We start from the raw sequence: 26,539 nt of genomic DNA, 5'->3' as shown, positions 1-26,539 counted from the left end.
AGCCAAATATTATAAAAACCTATTATTCATATCTGTGTCGTTTTAACACCTGTCGACGTCGGCTGAAAAAACGCGTAACCGCAAAAGAGATGGGTTCAGTTCTTCTTTTGGGTACATCAGGGTTAGCCTCTGAGTAACAGGTCCAATTTTTCTCTTTGGGTCCATTAGGGTGGTTATTTTTTTTGGTTGGTACATCAGGGTTAGCGTCTGAGTAACAGGTCCAAGTTTTCTCTTTGGGTCCATTAGGGTGGTTAAATTTTTGTTGTCTTTTAGGTTTAGGTTCTCTTCAAATCGTTGCCAAGGAATTTTTTATTATTATTAGTGTAATGATAATGGTAAGTTGAATGAATGAATGACTTTAATGACATCTACGAGGTTGAGCAGCCTAAGCGACTCAGAGAATAACAACTTTAAGTGTCTTTATATTTTTTTTGAGTTTTTGATTAGAAGACTAACAATCTGATTGACCTTATCTTTGTCAAATAGATGGTGCATGTTGTCAACCTTTAGATTGTTTTCATATTGAATGTGGATATCCTTATATGTTGCACACTCCATGACAAAGTGTTATTCCGTCTCCACCACACAGTTATCGCAGAAAATGCAAGTTCTCTCTTCCCAAACTTCCTTGGGGATCTTCCACATGCCAATCTCACATGCAAGTTCTCTCTTCCCAAACTTCCTTGGAGATCTTCCACTTGCCAATCTTACATCTAAGGTGATGTGACTCTATGCTCAATTGTGGAACTAGCACCCTTGCTTTTCCTCTCCTAAATACTTTTTCTCACCATGGTCACAAGTTGGATTGAACTCTTTGATGTAGTGAGTTTTTTTATGTCCATAGTGATTGGTCCCTATGGGCGTCCTAAATTTTTCCAACATAATTTTTTTTTATTTCTTCGTTGTTGCTAGGGCATTCATGCAACTTGATATTCCACTCAATGAACCACTTTTTGTTTTTCTTCATCCAAGTTTTCTTCCTACAATCTAATCCTTCTTCCTTCTTCTGTAGTTATTTTAGGCCAACGTTGGTTATCCAAGTTTCTAGTCTTATTTAAATAGCTTATTAACTTGGTTACCATCGTTGCGTTCAATGGAAAAGTACATATGCTTCAGCCAAAAAGATTTCATACGTGGCTTTAACTTTGAGATTGCTAGTAATTAGATGTTATTCTTTCTAACTGAAGCTCCAAGTTGACATGCTACTTTCCCATACTTCACAACCATAGAGAACAACAGTCCCGAAGTTTAACTTTTCTGCACCTATTTTGGAGTAACTATGAGGCTCTCCATCCTACCATAATTCTTTTCATCCTACAATTCTCCCAACTAAACTTCTAGTGAAATTCAATCCCAAGATATTTGTATTCTTTCATTATTTATAAAGGACTACCTTAGTTTTTTGTGGAATTCAATCCTAAGATATCTGTATTCTTTCACTATCTCTTCTTTAACTATCTCTACGAGACTACTTTCGAAAGAAAAAAAAGTCACAAGTTCAATTCTTCTATTTGATTCCATCATGATTAAGGTAAGAGTAAGAGGTTTACTTTTTCTCTTTAGGCCCATCAGTGTGGGTCAGCGCTGGTAAAGTAAACCCATCTAGGATTTGAATGAGTTCAACTCTTCTCTATGTCCATTAGGGTTAGGGTCCCAGTGACAAATAGAGTTATTTTAGACACGTCTACGATCATTATGAGGACGAAAAAAGAAAGAAGAGAAAGCTACCCTTCAAAATTGATTTGGAAGCAATCCTGAGTACTACGTATTGCGATCCGGGGATAAGACATCGTACTCGAATTCAAGAAAGTAAGGCTCGTTCTGTAAGCTTTTCTTTAGTGGAGATGAAAGCAAACGTCCGCGTCGAGTGCAAAGATTGACAGTTTCACGTGAGGGTGTTGAAATATTGGGAGCGGTACTTGAACATAAATGCCTTCCTCGTCAGAAAAGCCATGTGATGTCTTAGGGCAATTAAGTAGCCTTTGTGTTCCGGACCCTGTTGCTGTTATAGTACTACTGGTTTCAGTCAGCGCGGGCAAGAGCCTGTCGACTTGACTTTTGCTATTCTGAACGGAGGACTGCAAAACTCCCATGGAGTTTCAGTGGGCGCTCCGGTACATATTTGTCTTTCAACTCAGCTTTTTACTCAATCGGTTGGGCCTGTGCTGAAGCCTGAAGATGTTGTGAAACCATATGTCAGAGATGTTCAGCGGAGTGTATATCACTATAATGGGACGATGGATGATAAAGATGAAATTGGCCACTCAGGAGAATAACTCGGAAAATTATAATTCTATTACCGTACACAATGGCCTCACCTCCTTATCGGAACTTTAACACCATCCATTAACACCGTGCACAGCGTTTAATTCATGACATTCAGATGGCAACCTCTCCGTTTTCTGTAATCTCCTCAAAGCAGGGATGGAATTTGCCGGGCGGTTATGGGTGATTTGCTCGTCGAATATACTCTCAAATATACTCACAAGTTTTAGCAACCAGTCACATCGCCTAGAAATTTTCAAATTTGATTTGCGTTTCAGATTTGAAATTCCTAGCTAAAAATTTTTAGCTATTTGTGATAACGAGTATTAGAGATGCTGAAACCTTCAAATTTGATTTGTGTTTCAGATTTGAAATTTCCACTAGGCAATCTCAACATTTGGAAAGTGCTCCATATTGTTATTAAAAAAAACTATTCAAACTCATCAATGTTTCCCATGTTTTTTGGAATATTTTTTTTTTTTATAAATTTTGTGTAAAATTGGGTAGAAATTTTTAGAGAGTAGAATCTTTATGTTTTTGTAGATTTTTTTTTTTTTTTTTTTAACTACATGGTGAATCGGTAATTGCCAGTCCTAATCTATGGGAGACCCAGGATCAATCCTACCTGCAAGCATATCTTATGATTTTAGTACTCTATAACACCAGAAGTACATCTGAACTGTGTCTCCCAGGCTTCGCCCAAGTAGACTTACCGTCAAACCACACATCAGTGTACTATGTTTTTGTAGACTTAACAGTCAAATCGCTGGGTAGAGGTGGGTCCCTTGTCCCACAAACAAAAGGTCTCATATACCAATTGAGTATTTGGCTTAAGCCTGACCTTAAAATTAGATAATAATAATATGTTTTTAAAATATTTATAAATAAATTTTATTTATGATACATAATTTTCAAAAGTCTCATATACCAATACCAATTGAGTATTTGGGTTATGCTTGACCTTAAAATTAGATAATAATAATATATTTTTTAAATATTTATAAATAGATTTTATTTAAGAATGAAACATTTGAATTTAATACTCAAGCACTGTTAGGGCACCTTAAACCTCTGGATTTTTCACTGGCTTATTGTATTTTAAAAATCTAGCCAAAAAAAATTTATCAATAAATTTAAAACTAACCCTTAATCTAATGTTATATAATTTTTTTTAATTACTTTTTCGCATTTTTACTTAAAAATCCGATTTTCCTTCCCATCTAATTTTTCTATATTAAATCACATTTTAAATATATAAAACAATTCAAACCAAAGAAAACTACTAAATTTCGTAACAAAATAATATTCGAACCACTTTTATAAATATATATATATAAAAAAAAATCTTAAATCTTACTTTCAAACAATTTATAATCCAGGAAGTGAGTTTTACAAACATGATAAGTCAATGCCTTAAATCTTTCATAAGTCGAAGGATGACTTCAAATTCTAATCAAATCACCCATAACTTAGATATGGATAATGAGTCGAATTGAAATATTTTCGGAGGGCTCTGCAGTGGATGGAGAGATGGAGGATGGAGCGCGTCTAGGGTTTGCATTCATGGGTTACACCTGACAGTCCTGCAAACCTTGGAAGATGGAACGGTGGGGGATTGGGCTTGTGGGTAGGGGCTAATGGTCCTACACCTTCACGCACAACAAAAGGGAAGAAGGAAACAACAAAGGAAAAGACTAACAGAGGAATGAGTGGAATGGCGGGGGGGAGATCCCCTCTTACCGAAATGTCATCGTAGGTGAGACAAGCAACTAGGAATCAACTGGGGGAAACGGGAAATGAGGAAAGGGTGTACCTATAATGGGAGTGAAATGGGAGGTCGAACTGGGAGGAAAGTGCCTGCCCCAAGCTTCCAAAAGACCTAGATTCGTAATACCAAATAACAAGCTAGAGGAGTACAAAGGATATATGAAGGATCATGCCTTGATCTGTAAGTTCATAGGGGCATGTCCAACTGAGAAAGAACTGATAAAGTGGATTCAACAATGATGGCAGACAAAGGGGCATATCGATCTCAAACTGGGGGTGAAAGGGTTCTTCTTGGTTATTTTCTCTAACCTTGAAGATAAGGAGAGGATATATGAAGATGGACCCTATTTCTTCAACAATGCAGGATTGTTTATGAGACACTAGGAGAAGTACTATCATCCGGATCAGGAGAAGATGCTAGCGGCACCCATCTGGGTTCGACTCTTTGCCCTCCCAATGGACTTCTTGGACCCAAAAATTCTAGAAGGAATAGGCAACTCGATCAGCACCTTCGTTAAAGTGGAAGACACGATGAGAAAAGGTAGGTATACTTCATATGCAAGAATCTGTGTTTACATGAATATCATAGAGCCGTTACTAGATTGCATAGAAGTTGAATACCATGATGAGGTCTGGCAGCAAACCCTGGACTACGAGCATATCCCATTCAGATGTCAGAGATGCCATGAATATGGGCACCTGTACCGAGCTTGCCCACTAAACAACCCAGATAACCAAGCGCAAGGAAAGAAGATAGGAGAGGAGACCAGAAAAGAGGATGGAGATGGCTTCTAGGAAGTTCACAGAAGAAGAAGAAATCAGAAACCAGCAGGGTCACAAAAGGCTCACCAAAATGAGGTAGAGCGACGAAACCTCAATAGATTTGCTACCCTTCAATCGGAGGAGGTGGGAGAGATGAATGAGGAAGTCATCAAGGAGATGACAGATACTCAGCAGAAGGAAAACGAGGGAAGGAAAGCAAAGAGACAAGAAGCAAATGAAAAAGAAGGAGAGGGGAATAACATGCAAATGGTGGAACAAAATCAAATGGAGATCGATATCCAGAAAGAAGAATTCAGTGTGGAGGAGTAAGTGATGAAACGAATGTTATAGGAATGGAGACACCTAGAAGAACGCTTCATGCCAGAGGATCAAAAGCAACTCTATAAAGAAACCTTCCAGCAATACAAACTAAAATAGGGAATGACTTTAATAGTCTAACTAGAACACCTAGGCTCCTAAGGAGGACAAGGGTAAGACCCAAAAGGACAAGGAAAAGGGGGAAAGAAAAGGGGAAGAATACCTATGAATGAGTCCATACAAATGGTAGGGGAACTTCTAGTAAACTCAGGGAGAGTGGTGCCATTATCAAAGGTATTCCAACAACCCCCAAAATTGTTAAAATGATCATCACAACCTGGAATATAAGAGGCCTCAACAGTAGGGGCAAACAAAGATACCTCAAAGAGAGATTGAAAAAGGATAGACGCAGTATTATGATCCTACAGGAAACAAAAATTAGTGAAAAAAAGCTAAGAGAGATTCTGGAAAACCATAAACCCCAGTACCAAGTCATCGAACAAGATGCAAATGGCAGCACATGAGGATTGGCCATAATTTGGAACCCAGGAGAAATATGGTTCGATGACTGGGTTAGTATGCCACAAATCCTCTATGGGAGATTCAGGGTCATTGGTTCCAATGACTGGGTACTACTCACAAGTGTATACGACCCCCATATACCAGGGGAAAGGAGGAAATTTCTCCAAAATCTAGTAAAAATGAGAAGCCTATACCCTGAGGACCTATGGGTGGTGGGAGGGGATTTCAATATGATCACCTCTCTAGTAGAAAAAAGAGGGGGCATGAGGAGAATGGACACAGATATGGAACTCTTCGGGGACACTATAGCGGAGCAAAGACTAGTTAACATCCAAACTATAAATGGGATGCACACTTGGAACAATAGAAGAGGGGGGAACCAACAGATTGCATCCAGATTAGATATATTCCTGATATCAGAACAAGTAATGAGAAGAGACATCTTCATTGAAGCTTTGATTCTCCTTGGGATGGGCTCAGACCACTGGCCGATCAGGCTGGAAGTGGATCTGAAAGCTAGCCCAAAAAACCGCCCCTTCAGGTTTGAATCTTTTTGGCTTAGAGATCCTAGCCTCATCAAAAAAATTGAGCTATGGTGGATGCAGAGCGAACAACAGGGGAAGAATTGCATGCAAACATTCCAACTAAAACTCAAAGAAATAAAAAAAATAAAATAAAGATATGGAACAAAGAAGAATTCAGACACATTATGAAGGATCAACAACAATTAAACCAAAAGATGATAGAAGTGCAACAAAAAATAATATGGGAAGGGAGATTGGAGGAGACAACAGCAAAAGAGGGAAGGATCATAAGTCAACTGGAGGAAAGGTGAAAGCAAGAGGAGATTCTGTGGAAACAGAAGTCGAGAGTGAATTGGTTAAGAGAAGGAGAGAGGAACACCAGGTTCTTCCACAAGGCCATGATCCAACATCGGCAAAACAACATAATATTTTCACTTAAAGATGACGAGGGGAATCGTAGCACGCAACATGAAGAGATGGAGGGAATCCTAGTAAAGCACTTTAGGGATCTCCTAACAGAACCTCAAGAGGATAGAAAGGAAGCAATGCAAAGAATCTCCCAACACATTCCCCAGAAGGTCACTCAAGAACAGAACCTAGCCTTGATGAGAGCGGCAACGCTGGAGGAAGTGGAAGAAATCGTCAAAGGAATGAAAAATAATAAGGCCCCAGGCCTGGACGGATTCACAGTTGAATTCTTCCAAGCCACGTGGTCGTTCATGGGAACAGACATCCTAGAGGTTGTGGAGGAATCAAGATGAAATCAAAAGGTATGTCCTGGTCTTAACTCCACTTTCATTACGCTCATTCCTAAAACATCAAAATTGAAGGACCTGTAGGGTTTCAGACCCATTGCCCTGTGAAATGTCATCTATAAAATTATAGCCACTTTGATCGCCAAAAGATTAAAGTCACTTCTCCCAATCATTATATCCCCAGAACAAATAGGCTTTGTTGAAGGGAGACAAATCCTAGACGGACTGGTCACCTCCCAAGAGGTGGTGCACTCCCTTAAGATCAAGAAAACTATAGACATGTTGGTGAAGTTGGATCTCTCCAAGGCCTATGATCGATTAAGCTGGGAATATCTAAGGAATATACTTAGGGCGTATGGTTTTAACCATAGATGGATAAACTGGATAAGCGCTATGATATCCACCCCTGTTTTTTCTATCCTTCTAAATGGAACCCCTACTAGTACTTTCAACCCCACTCGGGGTCTGAGACAAGGGGACCCCTTGTCTCCTTTCCTATTTATTATCGCAGCTGAAGGTTTGGGTAGATACATCAAGGAGGAAGCCTAGGCGTCCAGAATCAAAGGCCTAAGGGTATGGGGGAATGACCTTGCAATTACACATCAGCAATTTGTGGACGATATCATGCTCTTCTACCAAGTCTCTCTCAGAGAAGCCCGAAGAATGAAAGAAATACTGAATACCTTTATGCAAGCCTCTGGCATGCAAATCAACAAGAAAAGATCCTGTACCTTCTTCTTCAATACCCAAGGGAATGTAAAATCCTATTTGGCTAGGATTATGGGATCCAACACTGGTAACCTCCCCACAAAGTACCTGGGAATGCCCCTGGTGGAAACCCCCCTAAAATTGGCAGGATGGCAACAAACTATCCAAAAGATTTAGGGAAGGTTGGTGAACTGGGCCTTCTGATCCAAAAATCTTGTAGGCAAAACAATCCTCCTAAAAGAAGTTTTACAATCAATTCCAATCTACCAGTTATCAGGTATGGCCACCCTAAAGGGGGCTTGCACCAAAATGGTGGACATTTTCAAAAAATTATTATGGGGAGGGGCACAACAGAAGAAAAAGTGGGCTCTTATGTCCTAGCAGGGATTGAGAAAGAAAAATTCGGAAGGATGGCTCGGCTTATGAGACCCCTACACCTTAAATCAAATTATGGGGGCAAAACTCTGGTGGAGATGGATAGGGGGAGGAGGAGATCTATGGGAAAAAATTTGGACAAGAAAGTATAATATGCTAGAGAGAACAGAGGAAATCATCTGGTATAGAGATCCCCCCCAAGGGCTCAGCCATATGGAACTTAGCAAGGAAAAACTGAGAGATCATTACCGAGCATGCTTTTTGGGAAATTCAGAATGGAAGAACAACGAGATTATGGCAGGATTCATGGTAGCAAAGAGAAAAATTGATAGACAGGCAAGATCTCCGAGACATTTATAGATACATCAATGACAGGAATATGCACTATGTAGAACAATTCTGGAACGAAGGGCAAGGGACTAGAAACTGGAGAAACTAGAAAAAGATAGCAGATTGGGGTCAGGATATAGTGACAAAGCAAGGGGCAGAGTTTGACAAAGAAATGAGCACAAGAAAAATGTTAGGGTCCAACTCTAACCCCCTTATTTCTGTAATAGGATCGAGTCATAGTTATAGTTAGTTAAAGAGTCAATAAAGCCCATATTAATAATTGTAAGTGGTTGACCCACATTTAAAGAAGGGACCACAGTTAGTTGCAAATGGGCCATGGTATTAGATAGATGGTATTAATAAGAACCATGGTACTGACCCATGGTATTGCATGTATGAATCCTATATAAAGGATAGAGACTCCCCTTGAGGAGCATCGTGTCTTATTTTATAATCGAGCCTAGCTCTATTGGAGGTTGCCCCCTCGAAGAGGCAAGTGAACATTGCTTTCATTTTTGAATAATAAAATACATGCTGTTATTTCTCATTGTTCTGTGTTCTGGGTATATTTCTTCGCATATTTGGTATTCTGGTATCTTCTCGCAGGTCAAGAGCATAACAAGTGGCATCAGAGCACTTTCCAGGGCTGGTGGGATCTCCATTTTTAACAGAATTTTTTTGGCTAGAGACGTGTTCCGGTGTCTTTAAACCACAAGATATGTCATTGAGCGAATAAACCTGCGAATTTGGGGAGGCAGGCACACATGAAATACAAGAGGCGGTCATGCTTGTTGGACTCCCTTATAATCCCTATGGGTACCCCTTCGAGTAGTAGCACATTAGACAGAACCACACACAGACTGTCTTCCAAGTACCCTCTGGGTATATCGGAAGCCCCCTAGGCTCACCTGAAACCTCACCATAGATAAACCGTCACCCGTCTTGTTGCTACTATACACTAAGAACAACACTCGGGGAGATTACTCACGTGTACATAGGGTAGTCAGGTAGTACGACTAAGTGTACGGTTGATCCTCCTTAGTTAGTGCCATGAAAGATTGGGCCGAGTACTACTGTTGGACCCTTATGTATATTACGATCTGTAGCACCTGACACTCCTTGAGACCATAGTTCCCTTGTCTCTCTCTAGATCACGCATCATCTTTTCTAGATCAAATCTAGCAAGTTGGGTTCTATCGTAGCAGTAACAATCAAATCTGCCATTCAGATCTATCAAATCCACCATTCAGATCTATCAGATCTGCCAGATCCGCCATTCAGATCTAGCAGTTTGGGTTCTGTAGCAGTCACAACAATCAAATCTGCCATTCAGATCTAGTAGCAGGGGTTCAATCACTACCACATTCCTACTCATACTCTGCAGTTGAGGGTTTCGCCTACAAATCTGACTATTTGTGTGGCTCCTATACCTGGGTGTGATTTTTGTAGGACATTGGGCAAAATTGACTTTTCTGGGAATCAGCTACTGCAGTACTCCTAAGCGAGGAGTAAGACTCCTTTCTGAGACCCTCCTGGGATGCTTATAGGAGACTTAGCCCATAAGAATCAGGTCGACGAGCTGACCAAGGTGGTACCACTCACTTGTTAGCGTCAAAATTTCAGGCGGTCCCAATTTTTTTTTCACAGTAACGACAAGTGCACCAGATCGGTGCATGGTACAAACCAGAGCTCAAGCTATGGCTAATGAGAAGATCGACACCCCTGAACAAAAGTTGGAGGCATTAACGAAGCATATCCAGACCTTAACTGACACAATCACAAAGGGCAAGTCAAGGGAAAAATCACAGGCATATGCTTTTAATGGAAACCACCAATAGTCCCAACTTCGACCACCCAAGCTGGACATGTATAAATTTGATGGCTCTCATCCGGCCATATGGCTAGCACAAATGGAACAATATTTCACATTGAATCACATCAGAGATGATGCGACTAAGCTAAGTGTGGGAAGCCTGTACTGGACCATGAAAGATGGCAATGGTGGTAGTGGCATCAACACTACTATGCAATGCCACTGACTGGAAAATATTTTCAAAAATCCCTTTTTGATTGCTTTGACCATGAATCTAACTTTTTGGGTCGTCTTACTAAGCTCCGACAGACAAGCACAGTGCAAGAATATATTAAAGCCTTTGAAGCATTAGCCTTCCGCACAGGAGGTCTAGCAAATTAATTCTACTTGGAATGTTTTATCAGTGGTCTCAAAGATGCCATAGAAGCCTACGTCTGACTACAACACCCAGTCTCATCACTGGTAGCTTGCAAGATAGCTCGTGAAGTAGAACGCGCATTAGAGGCTCAGTTGACTCGTCCAAATTTCATAGCCAAGGGACGCCCCACCCAGACTCTAAGCACTACCCAAACACTTAAGGTTCAAAAGGTGTCACTAGCAGAAATGGCAAAAAGAAGAAAGCAAGGATTGTGTTACTATTGTGATGAGAAATACTCCCTGGGGCATAAATGCAAGGAACACAAATTCTTTCAAATTGATGCTACTAATCATAGTTCATCTGAGGAAGCCCTGCCATTTGAGGGACCAGAGGAGGAAGATGAGGACAACCAGCTGGACAATGAGCTCCCAGCCACACTTGAAGAGCCAGTTATCTCGCTTCATGCTTTGGTAGGAATTTCTTCTCCCCAAACTCTCAAAATCAGAGGTTTTATTAAGCATCACCCTGTAGTAATCTTGATTGATAGTGGCAGTATGCATAACTTTATCCATCAAAGAGTCGCTAAAGTAGTGCATTGCTTTGTCAAAGCAGTCTCTAATTTCCAGGTCCAGATTGCTGATGGGGGGACCATGAAATGTGAAGGCTGCTGTGAAAATGTCAAACTTCAAATGGGGGATTATCACCTAAAGACCCACATGTTTGCCATCAACATGGGTGGGTGTGACATTGTCTTGGGTGCTGAATGGCTCCGCACACTCAACCCAATCATAATGGATTTCCAGGAGTTATATATGAGCTTCAAGTAGAATAACCACACACATACCCTCCGCAGACTCCAGGCAGGTGCTCCTTCTATCATCAGCTCGCATATGATGGAAAAATTGTTAAAAAATGGCCACCATGGAGTTATATCCCAATTTAATGCCATCTAGGCCTTCGAACCCACTTCTCTTCATATTCATCCTGAGATGCAACAGGCCTTAAAAAACCATCTACAGGTCTTTGACAAGCCTCATGAGCTTCCACCCTCGAGAGGGGAACATGATCATAGCATTACTTTGGTCCCAGGGGAACAACCACCAAATGTGCGCCCATATAGATATCCTTTCTTCCAAAAGAATGAAATTGAAAAAATCATCAAGGAACTCCTGGAGGCCGGTGTCATTCATCCTAGCATTAGTCCTTATTCATCGCCTGTGGTCATGGTGCTCAAGAAATATGTGAAATGGTGTATGTGTCCAGACTTTAGGGCCCTTAACAAGCTGACGGTCAAAGATAAATTTCCCATCTTGGTTGTTAATGATTTGCTTGATGAACTAAATGGGGCTTAATTCTTTACTAAGCTTGACCTTAGCTCGGGCTATCACCAAATTGGCATGAAAGAAGTAGACATTCGAAAGACTTCTTTCCGAACTCATGAAGGCCATTTTGAATTCCTCGTCATGCCATTTGGTCTCTGTAATGCCCCATCCACTTTTCAGAGCCTCATGAATCACCTACTCAAACCATATCTCAGAAAATTTTTCCTTGTTTTCTTTGATGACATCCTCATCTATAGCCTCACCTGGGAAAAACATCTTCAACATGTAGATCTACTCTTTCAACTGCTCCAAAAGCATAAATTATTTGTCAAATTGTCCAAGTGCTCTTTTGGTATGGAAGAAGTTGAGTATTTGGGCCACATTGTGGGGCGTGAAGGTGTCAGGGTGGATCCCAAAAAGATCCAAGCAATGTAGGATTGGCCTCAACCAAAGACCTTGAAGATCTTGAGAGGATTTTTGGGTCTCACCAGCTACTATCGCAAATTTTTCCGCAATTATGGTCGCATCGCTAGATCCCTCACTCACCTTCTCAAGGAAAATTCATTCCTCTGGAATGATGAAGTGCAATAGACATTTATAGCTCTCAAAGATGCCATGTGTTCCACTCCTGTATTGGCACTACCCGACTTCACCAAATCTTTTGTGATTGAATGTGATGCTTTAGGTACGGGTATTGGGGCTGTCTTAATGCAGGAAGGTCGACCCTTGGCCTTCACTAGCCAACAACTAAGTGGGACAAATCTGGGACAATCTACCTATGAGAAGGAGATGATGGCCATCTTACATACAGCGGATACTTGGAAACCATACTTATTGGGGTGGCGTTTCCAAATCCGCATAGACCATCAAAGCCTTAAATACTTTTTGGAGCAATGCCTATCCTCACCACAACAAAATAATTGGCTAGCCAAAATGTTGGGATAGGATTATGAGATAATTTACAAGAAAAGGTGAGAAAATGTCATATCGGATGCTTTATCACTCCAATTTGAGGAGGAAATCACGCTGTTAGCAATCTTTCTTCCCATTCCAGAGTGGATTGAAGAGGATCGGAAGGAATGGTTTTCACATCTTCTGCTCTCCCAACTCATTAATAAATTGTAGGTTGATCCAAATTCCACAGCGGGCTACTCTTGGCAGGATGAGATTTTTCGCTACAAGGACAAAGTAGTGATATCACCAACATCCACCCTTAAAAGTCGCATTTTGGCAGAGTTGCACTCATCTCCCACTGTAGGCCATTCAGGCTTTTAGAAGACTTATGCTCGCACTCGACGTTCATTCTTTTGGATAGGAATCAAAAAGGACATTATTACTTTTGTAGCTAAGTGTGATGTGTGTTAGCACCACAAAGGAGAAATAGTCAAATCCCCAGGCACATTACAACCATTGCCCATCCCTGCCTCAATTTGGATGGAGGTTTCTATGGATTTCATTATGGGTCTTCCGAAGTCAGGCAACAAGTCAATCATGGTGGTTGTGGATAGACTTTCTAAGTATGTTCATTTTTGCGCCCTACCCTGCCCTTTTACACCAACTTTGGTGGCTTAATATTTCATGGACCAGATCTTCAAATTTCATGGCATGCCCACTTACATTATGTCTGATCGTGACCCAATCTTCACCAGTAACTTTTGGCAGAAACTCTTCAGGCTACAAGGTACCCAACTACAACTCAGTACTTCCTATCATCCCCAAACTAATGGTCAAACTGAAGTAGTCAACAAATGTCTGGAGACCTACCTTAGGTGTTTCACTTCAGAAAAGAAACATCTATGGGTACAGTGGTTACCTCTAGCCGAATGGTGGTATAATACTAACTATCATGCCACCACCAAAATGACTCCATATGAAGCAGTTTATGGTCAACTCCCTCCTTCACCTACTTCTTATATCTAGGGATGCTCGAAGGTACAAGCAGTGGATCAACTCCTACAGAACCGTGCAACCATGTTGGCCCACCTCAAAGAGAATCTCCATCAAGCTCAAAATCGCATGAAGTAAAAAGAAGACCAACATCGTTCAGAGCAAAAATTTCAAGAAGGGGATCAGGTATTCTTGAGGCTGCAACCATATAAGCAAACATCACTCAAAGACAAGGGTCGTAAAAAATTATCTCTAAAATTCTACGGAGCATATCAAATACTTCAACGCATCAAAGAAGTAGCCTACAAGCTAGCCTTGCCACCCACTGCAAAAATCCATCCCGTCTTCCATGTTTCATGCCTCAAGAAAGTGGTTGGGAACCATTGCAAAATTCAAACCAGTCTAGCAGAATTGGATGAAGAAGGTTCAATCTGGCTCTAACCTGAACAGGTTCTTGACACGCGAGAACGGCACCTGTGCAGCCGCATGATCAAGGAAGTCTTCATCATGTGGAAAGACACCTCTCCAGAAGATGCGACCTGGGAACTAGCCACTGTTCTTCAGCAGTTTCTACAGCTTTAGCCTTGAGGGCAAGGCTATTTTTATGGGGGAGGGCATGTTAGGGTCCAACCCTAATCCCCTTATTTATGTAATAGGGTCGAGTCATATTTATAGTTAGTTAAAGAGTCAATAAAGCCCATATTAATAATTGTAAGTGGTTTACCCGCATTTAAGGAAGAGACCATAGTTAGTTGCCAATGGGCCATGGTATTAGATAGATGGTATTAATAAGAACCATAGTACTGACCCATGGTATTGCATGTATGAATCCTATATAAAGGATAGAGACTCCTCTTGAGGAGCATCGTGTCTTATTTTGTACTCGAGCTTAGATCTATTGGAGGTTGCCCCCTCAAAGAGGGAAGTGAACATTTCTTTCATTTCTGAATAAAAAAATACATGCTGTTATTTCTCATTGTTCCGTGTTCTGGGTATATTTCTTCGGATATTTGGTATTCTAGTATCTTCTTGTAGGTCAAGAGCATAACAAAAAATAACCATTAGAATGGGCTCGGGTATCCTAAGATGGGGGCACTCAACAAAAGAAACATTCACCATAAAAGAAGCTTATGAGCTAAAAGCTGAACAAGAACAAGACAGACAAGCATTGCTATGGAAAAAAATTTGGAGCAGAGGGTGAGGGCCTAAGGTAGCTCATTTCCTCTAGCTTGTTTGTAAAGGGAGAATAGTGACTTGGGATCAGTTAGAAAAAAAAGAGATGCAAGGCTCATCCTTCTGTTGGATGTGCTGGCAAGACAAAGAGGACATCGAGCACATAATGAACTCATGTCCATTTGCAAACTAGCAATGGGGCCAAATACAAGGAGTCTTTGGAAGAATGGATAGGAACTGCCAAATCATAAAAGAAACAATCCTAATATGGAGGAACAACATCTTCTCAAGCCCTGTCTTGAATCGTGCATGGGGACTAGCCCTGGGATTCAACCTCTGGACCATATGGAAAGAACAAAACAATAGAATCTTCAAAAACAAAACTTCAACACAAGATCAGGTATGGGAAGGATTAGTTAATAACATCAAGGAAACTATTCTTGCAGAACAATGAAGTCCAGAAGACTGGCAAGTCCCTCCCCACGAAGCAAAAACAATTCGTTATCTTAATCTATCAAGTGAAATGATTGCTCTGAATGCATGGAAAGCGAGAAAGATCAATATTGATTCCCCAAAGCATTTCAATTTACCAAGAGAAGGATTCATCAAGATGAATTTCGACGGGGCCTCAAAAGGGAACCTAGGAACAACAAGATTAGGTGGCATATTTAGAGATAACCAAACAAACACGCAGCTTATATATGCATAATCTTGTGGAATTTCAAGTAACAATGAAGCCGAATTTGCAGCAGCTGGACAGGGACTCAAAATAGTTGTAAGATTGGGATACAAACACGTGGAAGTGGAAGGAGACTCCAGCTTAGTCATTAATGCCATGAGGAAACTTAACAATGGCACACCATGGGATAAACTGAGTCAATGATGGAGGACAACTTGCCTTATCCAGGAGATAGGGGAACTCATTCATAAGTTCAATTATCTAGTAATCAGACATGTAAGAAGGGAAGGGAACAAAACAACTGATTTCTCAGCCAACTGGGGCTGCAACCAACAACATGGACTAATGGAACGAGTATGGCCAATGCATTCTAGGGATGATAGACTTCAACCCTTGGAAGATATCATGCAGCAATATACCCAAAATGACCAAGAAACAGAGAATCCTAACAGCAATACCCTTGATCAGGGTGTGTGCCCAAGTACACCGGCCAGTTATGGTAGTCAGGCCACATAAAGGAAGGGTACTACCCACTGCCCCCCACATGCTCATGGTGATGGGTGCAGTGGCCTTTCGCATGACAACTAACAGAAGGCAGGGTAGAAGTGGTAGTCAGGGCAAGGGTATTGAAGGAGGTGGGAAGTATAAGTTAGGATGAGTGATGGGATAGAGGAAGGTGGACGGGGATTATGAAGGCAGGCAGGATGGAGGGAAGAGTATAGTTGATACGAGAGGAAGGAGGAGCGAAGCCGAAAGATAGGGAAGCGACTAGAAAATACCTCTACGAATTGTCTCCGGGTATTTTCACTAGCCTTACATGCCCACTGCTATGTTTACTGTGTTATTCAATGGATGGGGGGTGAGGAAGCAGACCAGGGAGGGGAATTGGGGTAAAGGCTGGGGAGACCAACGTATGATGGCAGGGACGAGGATAGGGTTTGAGCCAGAGAATGGCACTAGGAGTGAAATTCGGGGTTGGGACCTTGAGAAACCACCCGTGATTAAGAAAGATAGTTGGGTTACCAGGGAGGGAGGGGAGGCTGTAGGTAAGCATGAGCAAGGAAAGGCAATTCGACTTGGTAGAGATGAGTGAAAGTAGCACAGGACAGAGGGGCAAGAGAAGTTTATGCGAGTGGGAGTGATGGTAACCTGGCTTGATGGGTTGGCGGTGAGCACCGTAAGCATAATTCGAGTCAGACACTGGGAAATTATGCCTGGGAGTAGGGGAGAGACATGCCAAAATAAAAAAGATAGAGAGGCTACTGCAAGGCAGGTGAGGGGTGCTAACACTTCAAACAGAGGATAGGCACCACATCTTTGGGCAGAGGGGTACCTGGGAAGAGGCAATTGTGGCTTGAAATGTGAGGGGAGGGGAATCAGTATCAACCTAGAAAGGCATGAATCTACGCCCCATGAACTAACACATATTGTGTGTGAACAGGCTCAGAAAAAAGAAGTGATGGCCAGACTAGCACGTGGAAGAGGACGAGGCAGAAGGGGGAGGGAGCTGCCTAGAGCAGTAGACCCAAGCACCTCAGAACCTAGGCATGGGAGGAAGTTAGTAGAATGACTCATTAGCAAAATGACAACATCGTATAGGGTAGGAACGGATGCAGGCATCCATGAGATTTTAGAAGATTGGGAAGAAAAGATAAAGCAGGAGGAGGAATCCGAAGAGGAAATGGAGAATTGGCAAGAGGTAATCCCAGATCCTAGGAATACTAGGGGTACTCACGTAGTTTAAGAAGACACTATACCTATACTGGCTCATGAGGAGCCTTATGGGGAAGGCCATGGAACAAATATTAGTGGGGATGGCCATGACCCTCCAGGACATGCCTAACTACAAGAAAGACCTGCAGACCATTCAATTCTAGCTGTGCAAGTAGGAAATTTTCCTAGATCATATTCAAAGGCACATTCCTTGTATTATCGAGCTGGCGAACAAACCCGGAGACTCTGCCGAAGACCCGGCTCTGGTGGAGTCACCCTCAGAAGATCAGCAGGATTAGTCATGTTCTAGGATGTTTTTTTTTTGGTTTCTTGCAGATAGCATTTAATTTTACTAATGCATGCTTATGATAGATAGACACTTAGACTCTTATCATGATATAGATACATATATAGCTTGGGTAGATCGTCTAAAACTATATTATTTTTGGATGGCTTATAACCAGGATAGGTTGCCAATAGACTTGGTTTTCCACTAGGCAAGTTGAGGCCACCTATCTCACATATGTGGTGTAAACTTGTCTTTTATAAATAGAAAAAATAAGGTCCCAACAAGCTTTACAAAAAAAAAAGAGTGGATGTTTCCCTTAGGATTTTACCATTACGATTGGACATATTTTCGTTTATGTTTGTATGCATATTATTCACCTAAGTTACATGGTAATCTACCTATAATATTAATGAGAATATGAATACTACATAGAAATATGTGAATTTAAGCTTTTTAGTGTATATTACCCTTGTAACGGTGTTGCGTAAATATCATAAACATAAAGAACACAAAGATTACAAAAAACTTTTTGATAAGATACTATATAGTTAATGTTCACTTTTGTGATGGATCTATATTAGTAGTTAAATTTGTACTAATAAGTATAATTTTTTTTTGTAAATAGTTCTATGATATTTCATTAATAACCTTGTATTATTAGAGAAATTTTGAGGTCTAAAATGGGTCTCCTAAAGAAAGTTATACAATAATAGTGGAATTAATAAAATAAAATTAGATTACATCATCAAATTTTAGATGGAAGAAAGAAAAAACTAATTTTTTTCAACTTATCTCCCTGCGATTTTACTCAAATTTCAAGCGGGAGCACTCATTGGGTGTGCAATTTAATTCCTCATCCAATGAGTACACATGTTACATACTTTCGATGAACCCTACTACATGAAAAATGAGAAATACATGAAAAATGTGATTGCAATCATGTTTTTCATGTTTTTCTCATTTTTTGTGTACCAAGGTCCATTGAAAGTATGCAACATGGTTACTCCTTGGATGAGGAATTAAATTATGTATCTATTGAGTACTCCCACTGAAAAATTGAGTAAAAATGTAGGGAGATAAGTTGAAAAAACAATTTTCTTTTTAATCTTTTTACTTTTTTACTTCAAAAATAGTGAATCATCCCCATGGTTGACATCATCATCTTGAATCCTATTGGTTCTTATAAAGTTGATTTTGGTTACACATTTTTGTTTAGAAACTCATTTTAGAACTCAAAATCTCTCTAATGGTTGTTTTTGCAACATCTATACCAATATAATGATTCTCAAAACTTTAGCCATGAGAATTGCTTACATCATTTTCATTCTTACAATATATTCTAACTCATTACTTTGTACCAATAATAAATGTAAAATTGAATTAAACAAAACTCATTTATGGTTATAAATTGTATATGATAATTAGTTATTTATTACTACAAATAAAATGATTAGTGACATGCTCATGGAAGTATCATCACCAAATTTATTTATGATTAAGGCTATTTACCCTCATTAATTAAACATTTAATAGTAAAGGTGAAAATTGCATTTCAACATCTTTCATAATCGAATGAATTTCATAAGATCTCACCATGGACAAAGTACAAATTTAATTGTTTTCTGATTTTCAATAAACTTGAAAAATGTTAACAATTTTCAACATAATGTGAAATAAAGTAGTATTTGAGTTATTCTAATAAATGGTAGTCTTCAATTGTATTTAGGGATAATTTTTAACATAACGTAAAATAAAGTATTATTTGAGTTATTCTAATAAATGGTAGTATTTAATTGTATCTAGGGATCTTATTTCCTATATGGAGATTTTAATACTTTAATATTAACCCCTACACTATATTATGTGGTTTCTTAAATCTGTGTCAAGCCAAGTGGGATAGGATATAGTCACTTGGTGATGAAAAAATGTAATATGTATTGTAAATATCCCTAGAATAGAGCATAAGGAAAAGTGATGATTAGAGAATGTTTAGGAGTCTAGGTCATGGGTCAAGATTATGGCATGGATGTTGTGTTATAGATACCATTATGTAGATATGACTATGTGTGCCGAAGTCAAGTAAAGTATGTGTCAAAAAAAAATGTATTATTAAAAAAGAAACCTAAAGTTTTAGAGAGGAGAAAAAAAGGGCTATGATACCATGGTAGGTGAAGGATGGTGGCATCTATTTTAAGGAAAATCCCCTATTTCTAAGTGAAAATTCCCATGGAGCTAACCATGATTTTTGATAGAAAAGTGGATAGATAATCTATTATTTCCATATATCTATATCACAAATCCCTTTACAAGAAAGGAAAAATAAGGTGAAGAGATGAGTGCATGCCCTTTTTCAAAGGTTATATGTGTGATCTTGATTGGTATGGTTGATGAAGTCCCTACTCCAAGTCTTGAGGGTCTTGCTCTAGCTCTTGATACTTTTACCATGTATAAAATAAATAAAATAGATAAATCCTTATTTTCCTAACAATCTAAGTGTCAAAGATAATCTAGACCTAATCTATATTACTTAAGAAAACCTAGATATGAAAACATTATGAACTAAACATCATATATTGGAGGGGAAACAATGAAATATATATTATAAAATGATAAAGTGCAATGGTATATAGCTTGAGTACCATTGCAATGCATCATGGCTTCTTGGATCTACACTCCTCCTTAGCTCAGACTCACAAGCAAGGCCAACCTTGAATTAAAGTTGAATAAGAAGGGATATAGTTGATATTTGGTAACATGTAGTTGCATTTGTTTTCTCTATTTGCTGACCCTTATGAACGACTTCTAAAATTAGACTTGTTGAGAATTTGAGAGGACGAATCTAGACCCATAGCTCCTGGTGAATTTAGAGCCCAACACAAGTTTCGAAGTCCATTAGATGTGTATGTGTTTGTGTGTGTGTGTGTGTGTGTGTGTGTGTGAGAGAGAGAGAGAGAGAGAGAGAGAGAGAGAGAGAGAGAGAGAGGGAGAGGGAGAGGGAGAGAGAGAGGGAGAGGGAGAGAGAGAGAGAGAGAGAGAGGGAGAGAGAGAGAGAGAGAGAGAGAGTTAAGCTAGCTCAAATTCATAGACATTGATATAGAGAGAGAGAGTTAAGCTAGCTCAAATTCATAGACATTGATGGAGAGAGAGAGAGAGAGTTAAGCTAGCTCAAATTCATAGACATTGTGAGAGAGAGAGAGAGTTAAGCTAGTTCAAATTCATAGAAATTGAGGGGGGGAGAGAGAGAGAGAGAGTTAAGTTATCTCAAATTCATATACATTACGTGTGTGTGTGTGTGTGTGTGTGTGTGAGAGAGAGAGAGAGAGAGAGAGAGAGAGAGAGAGAGAAAATGCATGCAAAGTCTTGGTTGGTGTAGTTGGCAGAGAGAGAAAGAGAGAGAGAATGCATGCAAAGTCTTGGTTGGTGTAGTTGGTTGCAGGTACCAAGAAAATAGTTCAGCATTGGGTGAGATCTTGTGTATTTGATCTGAATGGTATGTCTACATCAGTGCATCTAAATGTGCTTCCATTGGGATCATACAATATGTTGTTTTGTATGGATTGGTTGTACATTCATAGGACTAAGGTAGATTAATATGATAAGGCTATTGAGTGCTTGGATGATGATGGAGAGAGGAGAATCCTGCAAGATGAGATGAAGCTACATTAGCAAGAATGGTTACAATTATGCAGGCAAACTGTAATAACAGGAAAGGTGTGTATTATTTGTAGTTCGTATTTCTAGTGACAAAGGGAAGGATGTTGAGGATGCAGAAGCCTTGAAGAGGTATCCAGCTTCACATAAATTTTAGGATGTATTTGTGAAGCTGTAACAAGGGTCTTTTTCACCTCTAGTTATCTCACATTACAAGTCAATCCGGGAACGTTTTGTTATTGTAAAGGACATCTTAATTTGAGGCTATTTGTCAGGATAATGCTTCGTAGTATAGATCTAAAGAATACAAGAGTAAATGGATGCTAATGCTAAATTACTTTTGCATAAAGAAATCACACATGCAGCAACTTCGTCGGTCGAGGGTATGGAATTAGTAACCTATCCCCCTAGAAACTGATGAAGGAGTATGGATCATGATCTGGGAGCATTATAGCGTCTGCTGTATCTCACAACAGTCTTGAACCTCCTCTCGTGCCACTTCGATAAACGCAAGCGAAAGGAACAACAATAAAGCAGAATGAAACAGCAACTTCAGAAACGGAACAGCAATAAAAGGAACGGCAGTAAATGGAACGACAGTAAAGAAACTAAGTCTCGCGAGGTCAACACTTCCAATCCTTGGCACACACTTACATACAAAAAGGAAAGCAATCACTTATACAGGTTTGCAGCTTAATCAAATGGAACAACAAATTATTAAAGACAGGAAACGTCAATCATATATATATCAAATGGAACAGCAAATCATTAAAGACAGGAAACGTCAATCATATATATACAATCTGCAATAGTCACCAACAATCCATTAACCCCAATCACCTGTAGCTGAAATATTCTACTTATGAATTCTGTAATTGATGCAAACAATTCGGATCAACAGTATGCGAAGAATCCTGAAAGTATGATATGAACTTGTTACAGAGATTTATAACAGGAAAGCTACAGATAAATAAATATGAAACAACATGCAACCATAACAAATTATGAGAAACAAACCACACAAAGCAGAATTGTAATGGTACAATCAGCCAGTGTCCGTTGGAGCCGGGCCCAAAGCTTCCAATGGCGCACTGCCGTAAACTACTTCAGACGCACGGAGAAATTAACGCCAAGATATTATATTAACGCATCAATGAGAGTACAAAACTAGGTCTCAGAGAGACTCAATAGTCTGAGTTCAACTGACAATAAAATTCATGACAGAAAGTTAAAGATACCAAAAGTAGTCCCCTAGTTTCCAATGCTACCCTCCTTTTATACAATTAACGGCGGAGTTCACCGGTCGACAAAACGATTGATCGTAGCGATCCCTCAGGATCGAAGATCCTGAGGGATCCGCTAAACTGTTAACGCTTTCCTTTACTCGGCCTGTATTTCCGAACTGGCAGTCCTTCATCTCATTCCAGACTGATCTTCCTTGATTTACTCGACCTGGTCTGAACCTTATTTAGAATTGGAGGGACAGCCGTTATCTTCTCATCAAATCCTCGTTTTGCATTGCGCCTTCCTGCTTTTACCTTTTCCTGCGTAGAGAAGACAACTGTTAGTGATTGGATCATTTTAGACTCGTTCTCGTTGCATTTTCCCTACGTTATAATAAAGAAAAGATTACAACTATTGCTTAAAACATCACTAAATTATTTATTAAAACATACCTTCCCAATGCTCTACACACCCCCCTGACTTACTCTGTTTCATGGCCTCATGAAAACGTTATAATTAACATGGAGAGTAGTAAGAGAATAGGCTGGAGAGGGTACTTCATGAGGGGGTCTGCAACCATGATAGGCAACCAGATTATCAAAGAAATAATGCAACTGATCTGCAGGCATATCATACAAGGCCTGGTACCCCGGTGTAGGGTGCCAGATAATTGGGCTACGGAACCGATATCCTAACCATGATGGTCCAGCTTGCAGAATGCACTGGCCATAAAAAGGCAATCGTTCAGCAGCCAGCTCAAAGTTCTCATATCTGAAGGGCTCCCTGAGCTGGATGCTTGGGGTGGAAATCCGATAACGGAATTTGGCAGCCTCCAAGGCGGAATCTTTAATAACCAGGAAGTATTCTAAGCTATTTCGGATCAACTCCTCATGCATGGGTCCTAGTAGTTTTATAACGCCAGGGTTTCTCATAAGGCTTTTATGTGATTGCCATAGGCGAACTGGATCTTGAGGCTCAGCCCTGACCCATAGATCTAGGCTGTGCTCCTGCCTCTGAAAGGCATTATAAGCCCTGAGCCATTTTAACTGGTTGACCCCGAATGAAACAAAGGCTTGCAGCTGTATATCCCCCACAAAGGGGCCAGGGTTTAGATCAGTTTCCTGCTCAAGCACCATATTGTGCAAATAAAATTCACATAATAATCGTTGGACCTTAACCCCATAATGTTTGCAACAATCAATAAAATCATTAACAGTGTTAATCTGAATGGGGGCACCTGCCCTGACAGCTTTTATTTTCAATCTTAAGTATCTTTCAAGGAGGAATAAAGCATAATTCTTCGCGGGGGCCCTGCAAGTCAAAACATCATCATACAACGAACATACAGTGTCCAATTGTTTAATAACAGCATCTAGTCGACGTGTTACCTTAGCAACCTTTTCCTGTTCCTTCTGCCATCCTTCAAAAGCCTGACTCTCCGATTCACTCATGTTTCGCAGCTGCTGTTGCAGTTCTTCATGTTTTTCTCGAGGGATCATTTGTTCCCGTAGCTGTTCAGCCTCTTGTTGGGCCTGTCTTATCTCGCGGCGCAAGGCCTTGGTTTTTGGATCCCTTTGTAACTGAGATGTCGTCTTGTGGCTCAGTTTTAATTGGAACGGCAGTTGGTTCTAATGGGCTGTTTGGAATATCAGCCTTCTCCTCTATGTCAATAGGAACGACATTCTGGTGCTCTGTTCCAGATGGAACAGCATTTTGTTCCTCAGTATTAATTGGAACAACTGCAGGTTTGCTAGCAGAGTATCAACCTACTAGATGTCTATAGGTGCTCTGTCTTCCTCTCTGAGATGACCCAGCTGTATTTGTCCTTCTTTTTCTTCTCACAGTCCTCTTTATTCTCAAACTGGCTTTCAGACTCCGAATTTTCTGCCGAAGCTGGGCTATAATATTCAGCAATTTCTGTTGTTTTCTTCTCAACTTCTTAATTTATTTTGCCTCGGCTGTGGGCACATGGGCGGCCCTCAATTCTGTTCCTCTTTCATCGAGGGTTTCTTCTATTATTCGGGGAACATCCTGTTCCCGACAAAAATTTTCACCCCCCCCCGCCATCAGCGGGTGGATTTCCTTCTGGTGTTTTGGGAACGGCTTGTTCCTGATTGGTATTCAGAATTTCTTTGTCAATGACAGGGGGGTTTTCTTCCCCTGCCATCCCATCATGCAATTCGTCACGCGTCTCTTCCTCAGAAGGTCCTTCGGGAGGCTCTGCCGGACTAGAGGGTGAAGGATAACCTCTAAGGCTGGCCAAGATGGTGGCCAGCTCTTCTTCCTCCACAGGGTTTTGTGGATGGCTACCCCCCAATTGTTCCATCTCCTTCTCCCGAATTGGCTGCTCAGTAGCTGCCTCTGGATAGCTGGTCTCGGCTGCAGAGTCGTCATCCCTATCTCCTTCTTCAGCTCCTACTTCATTCTCTATTTGTTCCAGGTTTTCCCCAGGTATTTGTTCTGGCGCTGGAGGGTCCTCTATTATTTCAATCGGCTGGCCTATGTTTGGCTGGATTTTTTCCAGCCTACCTCTTATCTTTGCCAACCGAACTGACTTTCTAGGTCTCCTGGGTTGTTCGGGTGTGCTGACCACCTGTTCTTCCACCTCCACCTTTCTGCGTTTTTCAACCTGTTCTTCTGTGCCAGAGGAATACCTTCGCTTTAAGGTAGCACGTCTTTCTGCGGCCAATTCCTTATGTTTTTCTGCATGTCTAGTTGCTTCAGGGGTGCATTTTTGTTTCCCTAGCTTTATGTGTTTCTTCGCTTTCTCGGTTGTGCCCGAGGGTTGCTTAGGTTTTGGCGATTCTCTGGGTTTTTTAGGTGTTTCGGAGGTGCTAGCGGGGTGCTTCGTCTTTGGGGATGGTGATGCTACTTCCCCTCCAATTGCTGTAATAAGTTCCCGCCAGCTAGTCTGCTGCCGAGCGAGACTGTATGTCACTATCAGGCGGATCAGCCCGTGGTGGCTAACCACTGCGTCTTCATGGTGTGCCTTTTTCAGGCTCCGAGAGGTATCATGCAACAATGAATTTAACAATGCAGGGAGATTCACAACACATTTTCCTTTTAACACAGCTAAGAGCTTAAGGTGACGCGGCCTTACCACATCTTTTCATCCTTCGCAGGTGATGTAGCTCTGTACTACCTTTGCCAGTTCGCTCCAAGGTTCTCCCAGTGTTGCCGGCAGCACTCCTTTTCCCTTCACTGTCAGCTCCTGCCCTTCATCTTGGAAGAGTTCTACGATCTTTTGCAGTCTTTCTTTCTTTGTCGTCCATATTGGACCTAAGTTGGTAATCCGGTTACTTCTGCGATTATTTCCTTCGTGACTGCTATCTGCTTCCCACCTACCACTGAGTGTTCTTCCTGCAAATTCTGCAGGAATTCCATGGCCACTATTTCGTTTGATTTGCGCAGGCGGCCAAAATAAGTTAACCACCCTGCTTTTTCTAAGATCTTCCGAGCGGCTTCGGAGACTATGAGCTCGCTCGGCTCGCTTCTGATAGATTTTCCCCCCATGGTTCTGTTTCAGGGTCTAGATGGAACAGCAATGCAAAGAACGTAATTGCGGCAAAAAAGAAAAGACACAGAGCATGCATGAATAATTGATCATAAATAACAACTTTTTCGAAAAATAGCATTGTCATGCTATTAACGCATATCGTACCTCCGTATCATATCATTTCCGAATGATGTGTTAACACGTGGCCGGCGGAGTAATGAAGTCACCTCCCCCCCGCGCGAAATGATAGGCTGCCTCAGCCGTCAAATAGAAGAAGGCGGTCATCCCATCACCGAGTCATAATGGAACAGCTTATAAAGTTTTGCCATGTGTCAGATTAGACAAAGAAATACCGAGATCGATGCGACAGATAGATCGCGTTTAACATAGGCCTTCGTGATGTGATGCAGAACATAAGGATAGGACGTCTAGCACTCATGGAAAGTCTGAGATTGTCATAGTCAATACCTTTGCCATAATTGGTAATGATAAATGTTCATGTGACGTATCCATTAAGGTGTAAGATATAATTATTACGAGGATAGAAAGAAATATTTAATAAGATCCAAATTGGTGTATATGTTTTGACTCCGATACCATTAACAGAG

The sequence above is a fragment of the Pinus tabuliformis genome, chromosome 4_1 (genome assembly GCF_031772625.1).
Source record: "Pinus tabuliformis cultivar Carrire ecotype Pingquan chromosome 4_1, CPIR1, whole genome shotgun sequence".
NCBI classification, from domain to species: Eukaryota; Viridiplantae; Streptophyta; class Pinopsida; order Pinales; family Pinaceae; genus Pinus; species Pinus tabuliformis.
This window is presented reverse-complemented; position numbering follows the sequence as displayed.